Source organism: Lonchura striata, chromosome 1, assembly GCF_046129695.1.
Source record: "Lonchura striata isolate bLonStr1 chromosome 1, bLonStr1.mat, whole genome shotgun sequence".
Lineage (NCBI taxonomy): Eukaryota > Metazoa > Chordata > Aves > Passeriformes > Estrildidae > Lonchura > Lonchura striata.
In genome coordinates this window covers 101,422,791-101,442,408 of record NC_134603.1, presented here as the reverse complement: position 1 = coordinate 101,442,408, position 19,618 = coordinate 101,422,791, and the positions used below count along the sequence as shown (strand labels likewise).

Genomic DNA, 19,618 nt, shown 5'->3' with positions numbered 1-19,618 from the left:
CACTATTTGGTACAGATTTTCTTGTCTGAGAAGGCCACACACCTCCTTGGAGTCCACATGCTCTGCCAGTCACAGTCTCAGGGACACAGCAGAGAATTTCCTGGGTGGCTCTGCAGCTCCAGCTACAGCCAAGGTTTCTTCAGGATTAGGGGTTCAGCTGCAGCCTCTCTGGTCAGCACTGGAAGAGTTAATAATTTTCCAAGGCTACTTGTTTTCAGTTAACATATTTCAAAGGATGCAGGCAGATGGCATCACTTGCAAAGCTATTGTTTTAGTTTTTCAAGAGACACAGCAGCACCAGGAAAGCATTCAAAAGTTCCTAACAAGCAGGATAAAACCAGAGCTTGTATATTTGACAGAAATAAGCTAAATTCTTCAAAAAATAAAACACTGGGTATTTTTAAAGATTGCTGAGATGTATGAATCCATGTGTAAATTTCAATTACATCCATTTTTCTTGAAATCATATTGCAAAAGTCCTCATTGCAAGTCATGCCAAGGTCAAACAGAAGGTGCCTGAAGTAAATGAACATAATAAAAATAATTTTGCACCTTTACAAAAGCGTAGGAGTATAGGCTTAGCCTAGATAGGCTGTCCCATTTCTTCTTTTCTAGTTGCCTAATTATTAAAGTGCCTCAATAATGAAAAAATTCTTTAGGAAAACATTTCTTGTGTAGTAAAGGAGACATTCTAATACATAATGCTTTCATAATCATCAGCGCTAAGATTCAGCTTTGCACAATAAAATGCTATCAGAACTTTTGCAGAAATAGAGCTGTATTGATTACCTATATATAGGAGTTTACAGCTTGTTCCTTTAAATAATTTTCTCACAGATCAGTCCATAATATAGATGTCCACCATAATGTCCATTAATTCTTTACATATTTTCTTGTCTTTACAGACAAATATTTACAGAGATTGGATGCGTCTTCACATCCTCAGTTCCTTGGTGCAATTGTGCCTCAATACAAAGTACAGAAGTAAAAATAGATATGCAATCAAATGGAAGATGTCTACTAAGGTACAAGCATGATGCAAATGAAGTTCACTACAGAAATATTCCAGCTCTTTTTGTGCTACATGAAGCTTCAGGCTGTATCTGATGCATTTGAGAACTATTGTTTGCTGCAGATGTGACCCAGCTTTCTTGGCATGAAGCAGAAGGTTCCTCAAATCTAATACAGCAGCATTACTGAACTACATTACCTCTTTCCAATGAGACAAGGGAAAATACAGAAAAAACAGAGAGGTAGATATTAATGGAAGAAAAGAAATATGCAAGAGAAGGAAAAAGCAAAATAAAAAAAAATAATCAAAAGCTTAGAAGAAAAAAAGAGAAGAAAAAGGGATAATAAGAACATCAGCAGCAGGACTAGTAGGATGCTGAGATCTCGCTTGTGCACACATACACAGAAAAGATGCCCTGCACATCATGGACAAGCTCTGCCTGGAAAAGCAGGAAAGGAAGAATCTTACTGAAGAAATAGAAACAAGTACACAGTCTTCTGCCATTTTCAGTGATTCCTTGTCAATGACAGCCTAGTGAACTGATCATTTTTATGTGCTATTTAAAGTAGTAAGAACCAATGGTTGACTGTATATGACTCAATCTTATGCACTGCACCTACTTAGTTACAAGACATAGAATCAGAGGAAATAAAAATGACCCTGTGGCTTGTTGCTGAGTCCACAGTGAATCACAACAGCTGTTTTTGTGTGCAGCTGTATTACAAGGATAAAAGCATTTTCAATTACTCGGTTTTATTGTAGTCAGGACCTTGAGAGCTTTTGCACTGTGAATTGTAATTCTGTGAAATTCAGAATTACGAATTTTCATAGTATGGTTTCTCACTGTCTGCCTTTATTTTTGAACCATTTTGGATCTATGCTAATTGAAGAGAAAATAAATTCATCCAAAACATAATTATTAGAAAAGAACACAAAAAAGTTGAAAGAAGTAACATGAATCTTCTGTACTTATACAATTTTTCAGATTTCAAATGGGAGCACTCCTCACAGACAATATTGAATCATCTTTAAAAAGCCTAAAGCTAAATTTTAGACCAAATAATATTGCAGAAGGCAACTTATCTGAGAGTTAGGGAGACCAAGGTTTGAAGCCTTTGCTTGGATCAATTAAGAACAAAGACCCAACCTGCCTCTGAAGGAGTGGGTAAGTATTCTGCCCACTGTGCTGAGTAATTTACAATTCCTGTCCCTATCAATGATATTTTAGTTTTTATAAAAATTAAAATAACTTCCTTGGAGAGACTCAGGCTATAAAATATGGAGGTGAAGTTACTTAAAAATAAGACCCAAGTTAAAGTCAAAGCAAACAAGGATTTAAACTTTATTTTCTTACAGCCCAGAACTGCTAACCATCGTGCTAACTTCTTTTTTGACATCTTTCTTCATATCTCTCTTTTCCTCTACTGGGCACACAAAACAACAACAGTACTTCAAAAAAAAGAACTAGCTTTGACTAATCAGAATTTTCCACACCTTGCACTACAGGCACCTGATGTGTTTGCCTGCATAGTCAGTAGATTCCCATATGAAAACAAATACAACAAATATACAGTCATACGCACATGACTGTTTCATGGAGATACAAGTAACTTTGATGTCACCATGCAAGAAAATGAGCACAAATGAGAATGTAATAAGGAAAATTTACTCTCTGTGTCCTACTTTCTTCCCCTAATATGCACACATTAAAACAGAGACCAGCAATGCAGGTAGTAGAAGCACATAACAGACACCACAGCAAACCCAGACTGGTAGAATAAAGCTGACTTGGGGAAAAAACACATCTAAATGAAAGTTTCCATTCTACATCTCGGCTCCACAATGAAGCTCTAACAATGTCAGAGCTGTATTATCACCACTCATTTGGCCCATTTGACATATTTGATGTTAAGTAAAATATGCAAAATGCTGTTACACAAGCCAAAACCAAAATAAATGCATTGGTCTCTCGTGCAGTACTGATCTACTCTGGTACTCAGAATAATAAAAATATTGCATATTGAAAGAAATGTACTCTGTCATTTCACAAGAGAAGCATTTCATTTGCTGAAATAAATTACTAATCTGAGAGATTGCAGACAGAGTCATGTTTACAATATTTCAAGGTTCATCCTATTTTCTTGTAATTTTGTGCTGTTTTGGCAGCAAGATATAATTCATGATTTCTTTTTATCTGTCTGTAATGGCAGTGCAGTAAATTAATTCTGGGGTTATTTTAGCCAATCATAAATTCTGATTAGTTGTAGTCTAATTAAGGAATAATGAATGGGGAAGTGACAAATTTCCTCTTCCTCTTTTTTTTTTTTTTTTTTTTTTTGCAATTAGAATGCATACTGCACATCAATCAAATAATCTACCTTATTAAAAATCACAAACTTTTTTTGGAACCCACGTGCTGTTTTGTTGGCAGGAGCATTTATCAGGTTTTATGGCCAGCTGTCAAGAATCATAAGGTACCAACATTAAGCTATCTATCTGATAAATACCCTCAAGTAAAGATGAAAAATAATCTGCCTTAGCTGTTACAAGAATGACAAAACAGTGTGCAGTCTTTTTACTAAGTGTAGAAGAGGGTCAAGCCTTGATGTTAAAATAATTATTTAGGTTGTCAGACAACAGCTAGGGCCTAATAATTCTTCCAAGCACCTAAATTTCTACAATTTAGTCTGTTGTGTCACTTGTACTCCTCCAAGTCTTGATCTGGAGTGAAGAAGCAATAGAATAAAGTGAGTGCTGAATAAACTAGAGGTGAAAACCTCCATAAAGAAGATGGATAAACACAACTTTCCACATTATTAAGCTCACAAGCAACAGATAAAATATACTTTGGGGGTTTAAACTTATGCAAAAAAAATGTGAACTAAGGTAGTATTAAATAAGAGAGTTAAAGAATGTTCAAAATAAAGGTATTTCCTTTTTAGATAAAAGAGGGGCCAAAATACAAAATATAATTTTAGCAAAAATTGCCCAGTAGGAATATTTTGCTGATCTTATATGAGAGAGAGAGTTCAGATTTACAGTCTTACTTTTTTTTTTTTTTTAATGGGACTGGTCCTACTCCCTGTATTCTCCATCCTGTTCCACAGATCAACACTCTCCTTAGTGAATTAAACTGAGAAGGCCTTGAAGCATTACATGGAAGGAAATAGAAATAGCATTTTTGCTTTTCAGTCAGGAGTATGAGGCAACAGCTACAATGTCATGCAACGTTTCTGAATGAAATGTTTTCTGTTTTTATGTCTTTGTCAGTAGAATATTTTGTTTCAACTATTTATTTATTTCCTTCAATTTTTTTCTCCATGAAAGCTAATTCTGTTTCCAAAATGATTTCTTCAGCTATAAACCAAATTCTCAATAGAAAATAATTTCTCTCAGGAAAGTTTTCACCAGGGCTTCTATAGCTCATCCCAAATCTGAAAAAACTGACCCATTCTCAAGAATTCACAAAGTAATTCTCTGTTCATTTCCCCACATGTGAAAGCTGAACCATCACATCTGTACATTTACTTAGTATTAGATAATTTTGAAACCACCATGATTTTATGATTCCACTGGTTCAATTTCTCTTTTCTTTTTAATAAGAATCTCATTATGCTAACACCTATTGTTACAACTGTGTGACTTTAACAGGGGAAGAAAAGTTTCAAAATAAGAAATTGTCACATACAATACAGAAGAACAGGGCACTAGGATTAGATGCCTAGCATCAAAAATAAGCTGAACCAGAAAAATTAATTTACATTACCCACAGCATTAGTGCTGACTATACATATTACATAAATAAATAAGTAAATTGAATTTAAATTACACAATAATATGGATCAGAAAAGCACTATTGTTACTAAAATAAGGTCATTTTTTTTCTCTCTTATTCATTCTTTTTACCAATATACCATGAGAGCAAGTTTTTCTTGGAACTGTTACATTATATCTGAGGCAGAAATAACATTTCCCATGTAATTTTAAATTAATTGGACAAGAAAGTGTAATGTTATAATCTTAAATTAAGTCCACAAAAGTTTGAAAAGTCTATTCTTCAAGGAAAAAATCTCATGACATAAAGAAAATTCCAGGAGAAGCTGCGTGAGGAATATTCTTTTTCTGTCAGGTGTTCTGTCTAAGAGTAGGATTTAATGAGCTTCCCCTGACAAGGGTAAGTCTATATGTCTGTGGGTATTTAGGTAAGACACAGGCAAGAGATATTTGACATATTCCAAAGCAAAGCTTTCCACCTTGGCCTTGACATAAAAAGTATTATTTCTTGCTTTGCATTGCTTCTTATTAAGGTTCAGTCTCTATATAATATTTTAACTTAAACCCTCAAAAAAATCTGAGCACTTACCTCCTACCTGAGAGTTAGAATTCAACAGAAGGATATTATGGCCCTAAATTCTCCAAAGATCTTCATTTCCCATTTCAAATATCAAGACATTAAAACAAGAACCCTAATTCTATCATCTCAATGACAAAGAAAAAATAAAAATAATGGTTTATGCATGTACATATTTTCACATGGAAAATAAACAAGTTCACCAATTCCTAGGTAGATATTTCATAGTGGTGACATTTACAATTCCTTCTTTCCAGGGATGGATTCCACTCATCTATATGAAAAATGACAATAGATCCAAGAGTTGGTTGAAGATATGTTTTCATTGAGCTGCTTTCAATGTAAAGAAAATAAGGATTCAGTGATACAGATATGCCACATATTTAGATACTGAAGATAAAGATAAAAATAAAAATCCTATGCTTTCTGCATTATACCTGGCAGCCAGCTTAATCTACAATTAACAGCATTAATACAAACTTCAAAATCTTGAAGTGTCTTTATGTTTCATTGCAAAAAATCACTCTGCTGTAAAATTATTAAATAAAAATTATTAATCATTATAACTGATTATGGTTTGAGTGAAAATTTTAGCCTTGCTTGCAAAAAGCACACATGTTCCTGTTATTAGTCCATTGAGCTTGAAGGATTGGTCATTGCATTCAGATTATAAACTAAGTCTATATATTTCTTAGATATTACTAAAACACCATTATTTTATTATATAAATTTATCACCGGAAATTAGATCTGTGAAGGATAGAGAATGACCTTGGATTTTGATCTTTGGAAATGGTGAGTTTGAATATCTTTCAAATTTCAATATGCCAAACATGCTTAAGTAGGAAAACATTGGGCAGAAATAAAATTGCATGAGTTTAAGCTTCCAAATGCAAGAATACAATACTGATCCTCAAAAATCATTATACTGTGGATGCAAGGGGAGGGAAAAGGAAGAAAATCTCTTTCTATAAATGCTTCAGGCAGCTATCACAAGAGACTTTCAAGTCTGAAATTTGCTGCAACACTCAGAAAATTAAAATACATAGAACTTCTCAGAGTTTTAATGTAGTACACATTTCAAAAGCTATTTTTCACTATTTGAATGTGAGTATATATCACTAAGCAGCTGGGAAACCTAATTTAGGTTTGAAATCTGCTTACAGTTTTAAGATCCTTGGCAGTATTTCTGGGGAGGTCCTTGTATAATACTTCTAAAGCAAAATAAAAATGTTATATAATGAGGGCCAAATATATGAAATATTTTAAGTGCCTATCCTTTTACCATATTCCATGCCAAACCAGTCAACAATATTATTTCAATCACAATTCTATTTCTAATGCCTGATTTGAACAACAAACTCCCTCTATAGTATCCATACTCTTTAGGAAATGTTCTTATGGGTGGATGAGAAAAAGTTGAATGCATTAAAAAAGCACATATTTTTAAGCATTTAATCACTACTTGATGCTGTTGAATGTGGCTGTTTGCCAAAGCGTAGAATCAGAGAAAGTGGTAGAAACAATGTTAACAGGTACTTCCAAGTTAGATTTTTTTCACTGCTAGTGGCTTTCCTTAGAAGAATGTTGAATGAGTGAAACTATTTATATTTCCCTAGTGACAGAAGCTCTTGGATAATCTTTAAATTCAGCTATAATAAAATTAATTTATTTGAAGAACAGCAGTATTTCTTATGGCAATTGCTTCTGTATCTAGGTTGCATGTGCAGCTGGTAAAAAACAAAGTTCATCTCTTGATTTCCATAGGCCTTATATATTTGTATTAAAAAAATAAGGCAATTATTCCTCTACCCATTCATGTTTTAGCTGTACTATATATTAACTAGGAGTGGTTTATGTCTAGGAGAGTTTAGAGCTAGTGAGATTTATGGCAATTTTACTGGAAGCATTTATCAAGATTTAGTGTTTGTCAGCAGCTGGACCAGTGAGCAGCCTGATGGTCATTCAGCACAAAAACAGTGGTCAGGTGAGAAAGCCCAGATCATCCCCAAAAATGAGAAGTAAAAATAAACCTTAAGAGCACTGTACAAACATTTACAATCACAGCCAAAACATCTTCTCATCCTATCACTTAGACTGTTTTGAATTGCTATGCCTAAGTGATAACAATTCTTCAGTGTAAATGACAATGTGACAAAACTGGGAGAAGAAATTATGTTGATTCTCACAGTATATTCACAACTAGAAAACATATCCTTTTATTCCCTTCTCAGTGTGGCTACCAGCCTGAGTCTCCCCTGTGAGAAACTACAGGGGGAATAGTATTGATGTTTTCTTCCTGTTGGAAATTGCTCCATTTTCATGTTAGAGACTCAAGCTGTGAGGGGGTGAAGTGGGCAAAGTCATAAGGCACTTGACTTGTAAATAATCTGTCACAGCAGGTCAGGGATAGCTAACTTTCCTCACCTAAATGAAGGAAAAAGAAAGAAGCAAAAGACAGGGAGAGACAGATCTGATTTCTGCAAATGTCCAGCCCGTCTGCTCAGCCAGATGGCCAATTGAATCACAAGAGGAAGGTGTCACAGAGAAGCCTGAGACTTCCCTGCTTTATCATGCTCTAGCCAAAAATAATAATTCAACAGCATCCAACAGAACCCTAAAGGCTTTGTGTACTAGCACGCTGAGCTTTCCTGTAATCACTGTGATATCTTCAGGAACAAGGGGTGGCATGAATCATTATTTGGATGTGATAACATGACCCATACCAACATTAAGAGATAATAGGCAAGTCTGCACTCTGCAAATCGAATCACACCATGATCCATCATTAACCTAAGTGAGCTACTGCTTTACTGAAGGAGCCCTGTAAATGAATAGGTCACAGTCTATTTAAAAGCTGAGAGATTTGTTAATGCTCCAAGGTCTTTTATTGTATTAGAGCATACAGCCCAAGTACAACTAAGATTCTAAGTGTGTTTTTAAAGGCTAGGTAGCAATGGAGACAAAACCCAAGATTTAGACTTGAATATTTTTTAAATGCTCCATTAAAAACTTGTTTGTGCAAATACAGAAAGGTATTCTTATGTGTCTTGATTTTAATTTTTTCTTAAAGAGGAAAGAAAATAATCACTAATTTGATTTTTTTTTTGGTCTTCACAAACTTTCATAGTGCAAGGAGTAAAGACTTTGGGAGTGTAGAAAATTAATGCACTTCCAGTTGTTCTGAATCAGCATTACATGACAAATTAACATTGTCCTTCAGAAAAGAGATTCAGAATTAAGCCAACTATTTGCTAATTTAGGAACTCTGGATTTTGCATAGACGCAAGTCCAGGTGTTAATACCAGTTCTTCAGTATTCAGTTTTGATAACAGGACTGAGCTTCAAAACTGGTTAAGACAAATCTTTCAAGGATTCCCATAACCCTCTTTTTCTTATGGCATCCTGGCAGCTTTATTTAGTTATGGACACAACAAGGAAATATGGACATCCTCTGAGACTTCAGAGCCATAAAAGAAGAAGGAATTAATACTCCTAAAATCAAGTTTAAATCACAAATTATATATCTCTTTACCAAAAAAAAAATTGTTTTATTTTTATAGCTATAATCTTATAGCAATTATTTGCAATAAGGGAAAGAAATTAATGAATCTTTTAATCAAATCACTATACACTATCAAACCACTTTTGCCTGAAAAAGGTAGGAATGGGCTTCACAGTTGGGAAGAAAAGATCTCTTCCAAGTACTGCATGGATAACTTGGGAGGAACAGATGCCAAAAATCTTGATAAATAGTGATAAACTGGCAATCACTTGAAAACACTTGTATTTCCTTCTAGGAAGGATGGATAATTAGCTTCCACATTCTTCATTTTTACCCTGAAAATTTGAAAAATATCTGTGACCATTTACTATATAACTCTGTTAAACAGTAGTTCAGAGAATATGTAAGGTGTTTTAAGGGACCATGTGCTGTAGCACTTTTTGTGAATTTTAGGGCATCCACATAGAATAATTTTGGTTACATTTCTAAAGCTTTACCAGAATAAATTACTATATATTACTGTTGTTTAGTTAAATTCTTTGTTGGGACATACTCTTCTTTTGATAGTCTCAAATGATATATTCATTACCTGCATACTTCCTCAAGACCTTCTCACACTTTCCCCTGATGGACTGAAATTCACTGAGGCATACTGCTTTTACTGACAAGAGCCAAGTATAACAGTATGCAATTTTTTCCTCTGGTCACAGCTTCAAGAAGGACATTCATATTCATGTTTAAACAACTCAGTTCACTCTACACTCCTACTCTACAGCTGTGGGAAAAAATTCCAGTGAAACACCTTTCCTGTGCATAATAACGAAATCCCCATGAACCACACACAGCCTTTGCAGAATGTTAGATGCTTAAGTAAGCTGCTGTATCAGACCCTCCTCTAACTTTGAAGTCTGACTTACACTTGTATTTCTGGAACCTCCCTGATGCTATCTCTGTCTGTCTCCAAAATATAAAGAGCATATCAACTTTTATAGGTAGAAGACTTTTACCCTTCAATTGTTAGGATTGTATGCAGGCCACTGATAAGTTCTTGATTTCTATTTGATCCAGTAATTGAATAAAAATGAAAATGCCTTCTCTCAGCATAAAAGGGCAACAAATAATTAGGGAAGAATATATAGAAATCAACACAACTGCTTATGACAAGCATTATGAATATAGGACAAAAAAATCTGCAACCTATTCTTTGATCATCTCTCTCTCTCTGTCATAGCCAAACAAATGACACTGACACTTAATTAATTTTCTTTTGAGTAGAAATAATAGTTGCATTGTCCTGAAAAGTTCATTCTTGTCTCCTGACTTATATGGATGAGCTTTTGGAATCCACTATTAGCAACATTTTGGGTTTTTATTAATACTGATATTTGTTTATAAATAGAATTAGTCTTTGCTCCTATCACCAAGATACTATGCTACCAGAAGAAATAGAGACTGCATACCAATATTTCATAGAAATGTGGAGTGATTAAGATTGCAAGGGACATTAAAGAGTATCTAGCTCCAAAATCCTGTAGTGGGCAGGGATGTCACCCACTAGATCAGATTTCTCAAAGCCACATCCAACCAGGCCTCAAGCACTTAGAAGGATAGGGCACGCAAAGCCTCTCTGGACAACCTGTGACAGTGTCACACTACTCTCAAAGGTAGAGAATTTCTTCCTAACATATAATTTAAATCTCTCTTCTTTTAGTTTAAAAACATTCACCCTTTCCCTATCAATACCTGCCCATTCACTGTCCCTCTTTTTATAAGCCCCCTTTAAGTACTGAAAAGCCACTAAAAGTCTACATGGAGCCTTCTCTTCTCCAGGCTAAGCAACCCCAAAATTCAGCCCGCCTGCGTAGGAGAGATGCTCCAGCCCTCTGATCATTTTGGTGATCCTCCTCTGGACCCACTCCAACAGGTTTACAGGTTTTCTCTGCTGAGGACTCCAGAGCTGGACACACTACTTCAAAATGCAGTCTCACAAGAGCAGAGCAGACAGAGAGGGACAATCACCTCCCTCAGCCTGCTGGCCACACTTCTTTTTGATGCAGCCTGCATGCATCTGGCTTTCTGGGCTGCAAAAACAAATAGTTGTCGAGCTTTTCACTTACAAATAGCCCAAGTCCTTCTCAGAGGGCTGGTTTCAATGACTTCAGCTCCTAGTCTGTACTCATGTTTGGGATTGCCTGAACCCTGGTGCAGCACCTGCACTTGGACTTGTTGAACCACATGAGGTTCTCATGGGTCCACCTCTTGAGCTTGCCTGGATGGCATCCTGTTTTTCAGGGTCACTCAGCTTGGGGCCATCTGCAAACTTGTTAATGTCACACTTGAATTCACTGTTTACATCATTGATAAATCTATTAGAGAGCACTGATTTCTGTTTCAGGGCTTCCCTAAACCATATTAACAGCAGCTCCTAAAAGAAGCCCTGCCAGCAGGTATGCAATAAGCAGGGCAGGAACATGGAGGCCATGCTCCTCTGCCTGGCCAAAGGGCTTTGTGACTGAGGGAGTTTCCAGCCAAGGTTAAGCCAGATTTATTTCTGTTCTGCGCACCTAAAGAAGCTAGAGAATCAACCTGGCCAAAAATCTATTTTCAAAGCAAATTTCCACAGGAATAAATAATTACTACTGGAATACAACATGAAAGGTCTTGATGAATCAAGACTGTCATGCTTGTTCATTGGGCTGTCCTTTCAATGAATCATACAGCTTTATTTCTCTGACATGGACCAGAACTAGGGCTATTTTCATTAATGACAGGAATGTTGAAGCAAAAAACTTTTATTTAACTTTAGATAGGTTTTATTTCTCTTCTTCTACCTTGGTATTATTTCCCTATCTACCGTCATTAGTTTTTTATGCAGTTCAATCCACCAAATCATTAATGCATTACCCATGAGACCCATTATTTTGAACTGTTTACTTGTGGCTGAAGTAATTTTCAAGATTAATCTCTAATTCCACAAAAATCCTGGTTTTTTTTCATGCTGCTGTCCAAGTTTTCAGTGGTTTATAAGAAAGATGTAATGTACAGAACAGAACTGAAAAAAAAGACTGCTTCTGTGAGTGAAGGCATTGCACAGTCTACCACCTCTGACTCTGCTACTAGAGGACAGATGTTTGGGGAAAAAAAAAATTCTCATTTGGTAACTGACAGTGGGAATTAAAGGACATTAAGTGCAACAGGAGTGTCTATACTGAAGCAGTGGCCAGGACATCTCAAAATTCAGTTTCTAACTAAATTTTACAGTAGGTATTAAGAATGTATGTACTGAGACAAAGCAGAGAATAAACACAAAGAAAAAAAAAAAAGAAGCAAAATATTTGCTACAAGATTTCAAAAAGGAGGTAGTTATAACAAGCTATGACAGGTTCACTTGATCTGTCAAGGAAATGCAATCCCTTTCTGGAGTTTAGCAAAGTAGCAATTTCAGAGTATCTCACAATTGGTTTTACTGAATAGAAGAAAACAAATCAGCCAAAATAAACCAATAAAGAAAAATGAAATTAGGAAAGAAGTTCTTTCAAAATAAAGATGCCAAAATAGTATGTCTTAGCCCTGTCTTATTCAATAGCAAAGTTAAGCTTTTCAGTGATGAGAGGTGATTAATATCTTGTACTATGTCTCAGGGAAAAAGAGTACTTTCTTTACCAGACAGCTTCTTAGAACCATATTGACATATAAGGGAATTACCTCTTAGCATTACGCAGACTCTTAAGTAGCATCCTAAAAAGAGACATACTTCACTATTTTTCTGAAATATAGGTCTCTGAGCAGCAAATTGTATTAATGAGGGATGACAGAATCTGTACCCTTTTACCCTAATTTTTCCTTTAAGAGGTAAGCACAGTGTCACATCTACTCTGTGAAATCTGATAGTATCACAATACAAAATAACAAATACATGAAAACATACCCCAACTTTATTTCTACTACTATGACACATCCACTTAAAAGTATCATGCAGCTCCTAAATGCAGGCCAGTAGGAGTGAACTGAGAGAAACCAATGTACCACAGCAGACCACAGACCTCCCTCCACATCAAAGACTTTTCTAAAAACTTCTATAGAGCTGAAAAGAGGTTCCATCTCTTATAACAGACATATTCCAGTTCCTATAGTGAACAGCCAAGTACCTAAGAAAAACAAAGATCATATGATGTTTTTCATAATGCAGTTATAAATCATAACACTTCAGACAACATACCTTCTTAGTAATATTTGTCTATTTGTTGCCACCCTGAACCATAATTCATTCCTTGTGATACTTTCAACTCAATGTGCTATACAAACTCAAATCATGTTCACATTTTAAAATGTCTTATAAAAATTACTTCATTTAAAGTCTATGTATAAACACACCCAAACTGATGTATACATAAAATGCTTTAAGTGGAGGCATTTTTATGAGTCACTTAAGAGTGGAACAGTACTTGGCTTCATAACAATCTTCACATTCAAGATACCTCAAAGAGCTTTGCAAATGAATAACTTGGAAACCAATAAAGATACTGATGCTGTGGGCAAATACATATGATTTGAAGGGGAGCAGACAAATGCAGAGGTATTCGAGTTTCTTCTCTAAACACACAAATAGAAAACCATGGTTAAATTAAGAGAAATCAAATATACTATGGCATCAGCTTTAATTCTTTTTTGGTCTGCATTTCTCTCCTGTGGTTCTATTTTTTTTTTTATTAGGAGTATTTAATATACAGGTTCAAATATATAAGCTCTCTGAAATTAATGACAATGTGGAAATAAGATTAAAATATGGCTGTTCCACCCAGCAACATACTGGAACAAAAAATTATTGTTTAAAACAATTCATACTAAAATTGAACTATGTTTCTTTTTTAGCTTTTCAAGAAATGTTGAATAACTCTGGCAGAACTGTCATCAATTTGCTTGTATTTAACTTTGAATTTATAGATTATAATGAATTGTAAAAGTTGGAAGAGAGGTCTAAAATCATTGACTCCAACCACTGACATGGTTCTGCCATGTTCACTACCAAACCATGCCAGAATGTGACATATTCACATGCCTTTTGAACTCATCCAGGGATGACCATTCCACCACTTCCTTAGGCAGCCTATCTCAATGTCTGACCATTCCCACAGTGAAGAAACTTCCCATAATATCCAATCTAACTCTCCTCTGGTGCAGCTAGAGGCTGTTTCCTCTGTCCTGCCACTTGTCAACTGGGAGAAGAGGCCAATCCCACTTGGCTACAGCCTCCTTTCAGGCAGCTGTAGAGAGTGATGAGCTCTCCCCTGAGACTCCTTTTCTCCAGGCTAAACAACCTCTGCTCCCTCAGCTGCTCCTCATAAAACTAGTGCTGCAGACCAAGCACAAGCTTTTTTTGCCCTTTTCAGGACATGCATATAGTTCAGTACATACACGCACACACACACACACATATCACTGTTTGTCAAAACTAAGAAAAATATTCTGAAAAGAGTTTGGTATTCCTAAAAGAAGGAGAAATGCTCAACAGCAATTTTTACAGTCATTTTTCAAAGCCTTATGACTGTGAATGGGACAACTGCTGTAATTTAATCAAAGTGCCAGTTGTCATCACAAAATTATTTCATACAGTACTCAGTATAATACACTATTAAATAACAATATAAGTATAAATAATAATAAATAATGTCTGGTAATGAAGTATAAACAACAGAGGCAAAAGTTTTAGTAAACTTTTAATATTTTTAAATTAAAACTGGTATATGCTGTTGGAACCAGAAGAAGAATGCATGACAAAAATAAAGCTTTTAAAATAAATATATCCAAACTTGAAATATATTATTTTTCTTCATTGTTTCAGACCATTTTATTATAGCTAGAAAATAATGAAAAGACATGTAATGAGCACATGCACTCTCTTATAATCTTTTAAAGCATAAGGATTAGTAAAAGCAATACATTGCAGAGCAAAAAGTATGAGATCCTTCTAGGAAGGCACTGTTGTAGAGAAATGTACATGCAGAAATTCCCTTCAGGTGGGAATATCCACTTTCTCAAGAAAGTTGATATTTACAATATCATGCCTAATGAGAAAACTGTGCTCGAAATAATCTTTCTTGTTATCATTTAAGACTCAGTCATCACACAGGAAATGATGAGTGTTTTACCAGTTTTACAGCAGGGCACATGGTAAGGAGAGCCCTGCTCCCCGCCAATGAGAAGATGTTTCCATGTGCGTCAGTGGCTGGCTCCTATGGCTAGCACCAGGCTGTGTGCCCACCCCCGAGACTCTCTGTGCTTCACTACATGAAGACAGCACAATGTTCACCATGACTGTATCTGCTCTGTTTTATTGTAAGACTTCACACTGCATGGCCACATCAGAATAGTTTAGAAAAGTTAATATGGGACTAGCAGATTCTCTGAACATATTAAAGGCAATTTGCCTCAGCTGTGGGTGACTATAAGAATATTTGAAAAATTTGATAATGATGCTTTGCAGAGTTACATGTAAGTTACTTGCTTCTCTAATTCTGTGAGAACCATTTAAATACTTACTTAAGCACAACTTTGCAACCTTTTATTAAACATTTATAACCAAACTAAGATACAGTGGTAGTAGCATCCAGATAAAGACAAAAAACATCACGACATTTTCCTATGACACAGGTATCAATGATTTCTAAAACATTATCTTATACAAAAGTATTTAAAATAATTTGAATCTGGAAAAGCTGTTAGTCTAAAACTCACTTAAGGAAAAGTAATTTAGGAATTTTCTAACCTATACAATTTCTCAATCATCTCAAGCACTACTACTGAACCAATGGGTTATTTAAGGTTGAAAGAAAGCAAAATAAGCTTTTGCTTTCCATCTGAATAGTGACTACAAATCATGTTTTTCTTCAGAAGAGCAAAACTCTAGCTGATTGGTGCAAAATGACAAACTGCATTTAGCGAGACAAATGTAGCCTTTATATTTGTTATTCTGTTAACTACTTTCTATTGCATGTCATTGCAACTGAAATATTTTCTTCTTATCTATTTGGAAGAAAAAAATTACAAAGTACCAAACACTTTGAGGGAATTCTATGTATTATGAATAGAAATTGTGGGAGTTCCTTCCAGCATTGTGTATAAAAAAATACCATAAACCTGACATTCAGAACAGGTGGAAGGGAGAGGGACAGGAAGGGCACAAATTAATTGAAATAAAGCAAACTTGAGGATGAATGTCATCTATGGGATAGATGCAAGAATGACAAAAGAAATTTGCTTATGAAACAGTATTTTCAAAACAAAGATTTTGTTTATTACTTCCTCAAAGGAGAATCTGTTCCCCCTGCGGTCTCCCACAGGAGCCTCAGTCTCTGAAAAGAGCAACATCAGGTAACTGTAGGAATGTGACCCCTGTTGATGGAGTAAACAAGTTACCCTTTGTCCCCTTAAAAAGGAAAAAGCCCAGAAGTTTCACTCCTCAATTTGTTTAAAAGACACCTCATAGGACCTTGAGGACTACACCTCAAACTTAAGGATAGTCAATTGGAGAAGCCAAAAAGCCCACCTAAGAGATTCACTAGAAAAAGAAGAGAACAAAAGAAGTAATCACTTTCGTGAAGTGTTTTAGCAGGAGCAAAAACCTCTTCCCCTGGTTAGGTTTTTCTCTGTAAAGAGCTTTTTTATTTAGCCTTTTATTAAAACTTTTTGTTTTCAACACTGTCACAAGAGCCATCCTACTTATTTAATGCCACCTGAAGTAGCTGAGGTATCAAGGGTATAATGCTTATCTCCGAGAGCTTATAAGACCTGGCTTGAAGAGAAAAAGCATTAGGTAACTAGTTTGATCAGTTGTATTGAAAGACTTTGGTCTGCATGCTGATATGTTCCAGAGCACTCAAATCAGTTTAGCAATTAACTGCTTATTACTTCTACAATGTAGCCATCGGCCTTCGGATCTGAGAAAATATTTTGTAAGAAGCCTTGAGACCTCTGGAAAACACGCTGTGACCAATGAAAGGTTTAACACGATCTGAAGACTGAAATAAAAATGTCCTGACAAATTTGCTAATTTCATAAAAGCATGGTTTCGTGGAAATATTTTAATATTATTTTATTTTGAATCTGAAATGTAATCACTGACAGAGCAAAAGGTGCATTATAATAAGACCTACTTAGTATTCTTGAATAGTTCAGGTTTTGTTATTTATATTTGAATTTAAGATAGAGAAAGAAATACCAGGAACTCAACCACTCATTGATGCTATCCAGCATCCTATTTAGCCCTGTATAGATATTTGCAGATACAGGAAAAAACCCAGTTGACCATCACTCAATAAACACAGACATTTACACAAAGTCCATCGTCACCACCACATCATAGCATGCTCTGAAATTAGTATTTTAAAGGGAAGAAACATGTTTTCTCCTTACTCTAGATTAAATATAAAGAATTGAAATACCAGAGCCACATAGACATTAACATCAAAATTTACATTAAATACTCAAGGTAAGTATCTTCACACATTGCTGTCATAGGCACACTTGCAGCATGATTTGTAATTCAGAGCAAAACCCACTATTAAAACGTTTGTATAAAGATTATGCATATCATACTGTTCATCACATGACTAATTCGTAGAAGATCAGTTTGAAACATTATAAGGACAAATCATGGCTCACATTTGAAAACCTTGTGTCAGGGCTAAATTTTATTTCTCCCCATTAAATTTTTTCTGCAGTGCCCTTTTTTGTTTATTTATTTTAATGTGGGAGGCTGCTGAGGTGTTTTCAAAGTTGTTTCTAGTCGAATTCACATTCCTTACCTTATTTTCTTTAATTGAACCTTATTACTTCAAACGTCAGTGCGGCAGAAATCCCCCCTTTCCTGTATTCACACATACACAGAGTACTGAGCACTCAAATATTTTTTTTTTTTTTTAAAGGAGCATAAAAAACCGGCAAATACATTTCCAGTCCCACGAGTTTCACACCCTCTCTTAGCTATTTTTCCTTTCAACTGAGAGCCCAGTTTGGAACTCCGCATTTTCCCTTCTGTCAGCCCCGATCTCGGCAGCCAGCAGAGCCGAGGTGGCTGCACCCACACCTCCGTGGCACCCAGGTACCCGCGTCTCCCGGAGGGCTGGACACCTGCAGAGCGGGCAGGGGAAGGCACAGCTCCTTCCTGCCCCTGCACTGCTCCCTCTCCCTTTGGCACTGCGGACTCGCGCACTTTGTTCCGAACTTATTGAAGTTTTGCGGTTCCACACCGGGATGAGCGGGGAATGCAGGCGGCTAAGCCCGCACGGCCGGGCTCCTCGCGGGGCGCCGCCGCTTCCCCTCGGCGGAGGCAGCGCCCGCCCCTCGGTGCCCGGCTCCGGGGCCCCCACACCACAGCCCCGGCCCCGGCGAGGCCATCCCGGGCTCTCCCCCTTCCCGGGAAAAGCCGCCTTACCTGCTGTATGGAGCTGCAGAGGCACCAGGCAGCCCGGCAGCAGCGCCCACAGCGGCAGCGCCTCGCTCGCTCAATCGCGGTAGCGGCAAACTGCCCCTTCTGGCGCTCCCCCTCATTCACAAACCATGTCGCGGGCAGCAAAGGCAGGTAGAAACCACTTTCTTACTGGAAGAGGCCGGTTCCCTTCTCAGAACGCGTTTGAATCGCTCTCTGAGGCTCCCTACACATTTACCCTTCAGATCAATACTGCACTTCAGCAGCAGCCTGAGCTCAGCTGCGGCTGATAGAGAGCAGCCAATTGGTATTGAGGATTCCCTTTCGGGAAGCCCCTCCCACAAAAATACACCGTCTGCATCTGAAATTTTGTGAGTTGTGAAAAGTAGTTTTAACCCCTTGCTTGAAAACTACCCTGTGCTTTTGGAGCTCTGGATAATCTAATTTTTTATTTTTGCATTAAAAAAAAACAACTCTGACTGCACAAACTATTCGCTCCTGAGCGCTTATAAGCTGGGTAGCATTCAGTGAGAAAAATAAAATACCCGACCTGGCAATCAACTAACTGACTGGTAGGAGGATGATGTTTTTGCAATCTAGTAGATATAGCCCATGACAAAAAAAAAAAAAAAAAAAAAAAAAAAAACACAAAAAACCCACCAAAAAAAACCCCAAAAAACCCACCAAAAAAAACCACCACCACCAAAAGCCTCGTACCCCCCCCAAAAAAAAACCAAAAAAAACACACCACAACCCCCCACATAAAAAAAATACACAAGAAAAAAAAAAAAAAACACAAAAAGCTGCCTCCTCACTAAAAATGAAAAATGCCTCAAATCTATCATCCAGACATCATCATTATTTTTTTTCCAACAAACTTCCCATATTTCTGACCAAAAATATGCCTTGACTTCAAGTAAGCAAGAAAAAATAATTTACATAGTGGCATATACAGACACAGTAACATAACAAGAGAAGAAAAACTTTTATTTTGCCCAGGCCTGAATTTTATTTCATGAATATGACTTCACCATTTCATCAAGGACATTGAATGCTTTACATTTGAAGACTTGACTTAACTTGTAGAGCCATACAACTTTATTTCTAGACCCTCGCAGTAAATACGCCACCTTCTTGTTTGTTTCTTGGTGTTTATATGAAGGCAAGACCTGTTTTAAAACGGTTTAAACCTGAGAGCCTGCTTTTCTGACTTAAAGTAAAAGGTATGCCACATGAATTACTGCAAAAATAGAACATTTTAAATAGACTTAAATTTTCAACAAAACAGACCTGCCTAAAATACACAGAGGTAAATGAGTTATGT

General features: G+C 36.4%; 1 protein-coding gene across 3 annotated transcripts in view; it reads right to left on the bottom strand.

The window, feature by feature from the left end:
- CDH12 (cadherin 12) overlaps positions 1-18,571 on the bottom strand; it is a 521,432-nt gene extending 502,861 nt beyond the window's left edge. For all 3 annotated transcript variants that reach the window (XM_077786157.1, XM_021546413.3, XM_021546438.3), the window contains exon 1: positions 18,301-18,571. The gene's annotated coding sequence lies outside the window, so the exon portion shown is untranslated. The remainder of the gene's footprint in view (positions 1-18,300) is intronic.
- Positions 18,572-19,618: the final 1,047 nt, after the last annotated feature.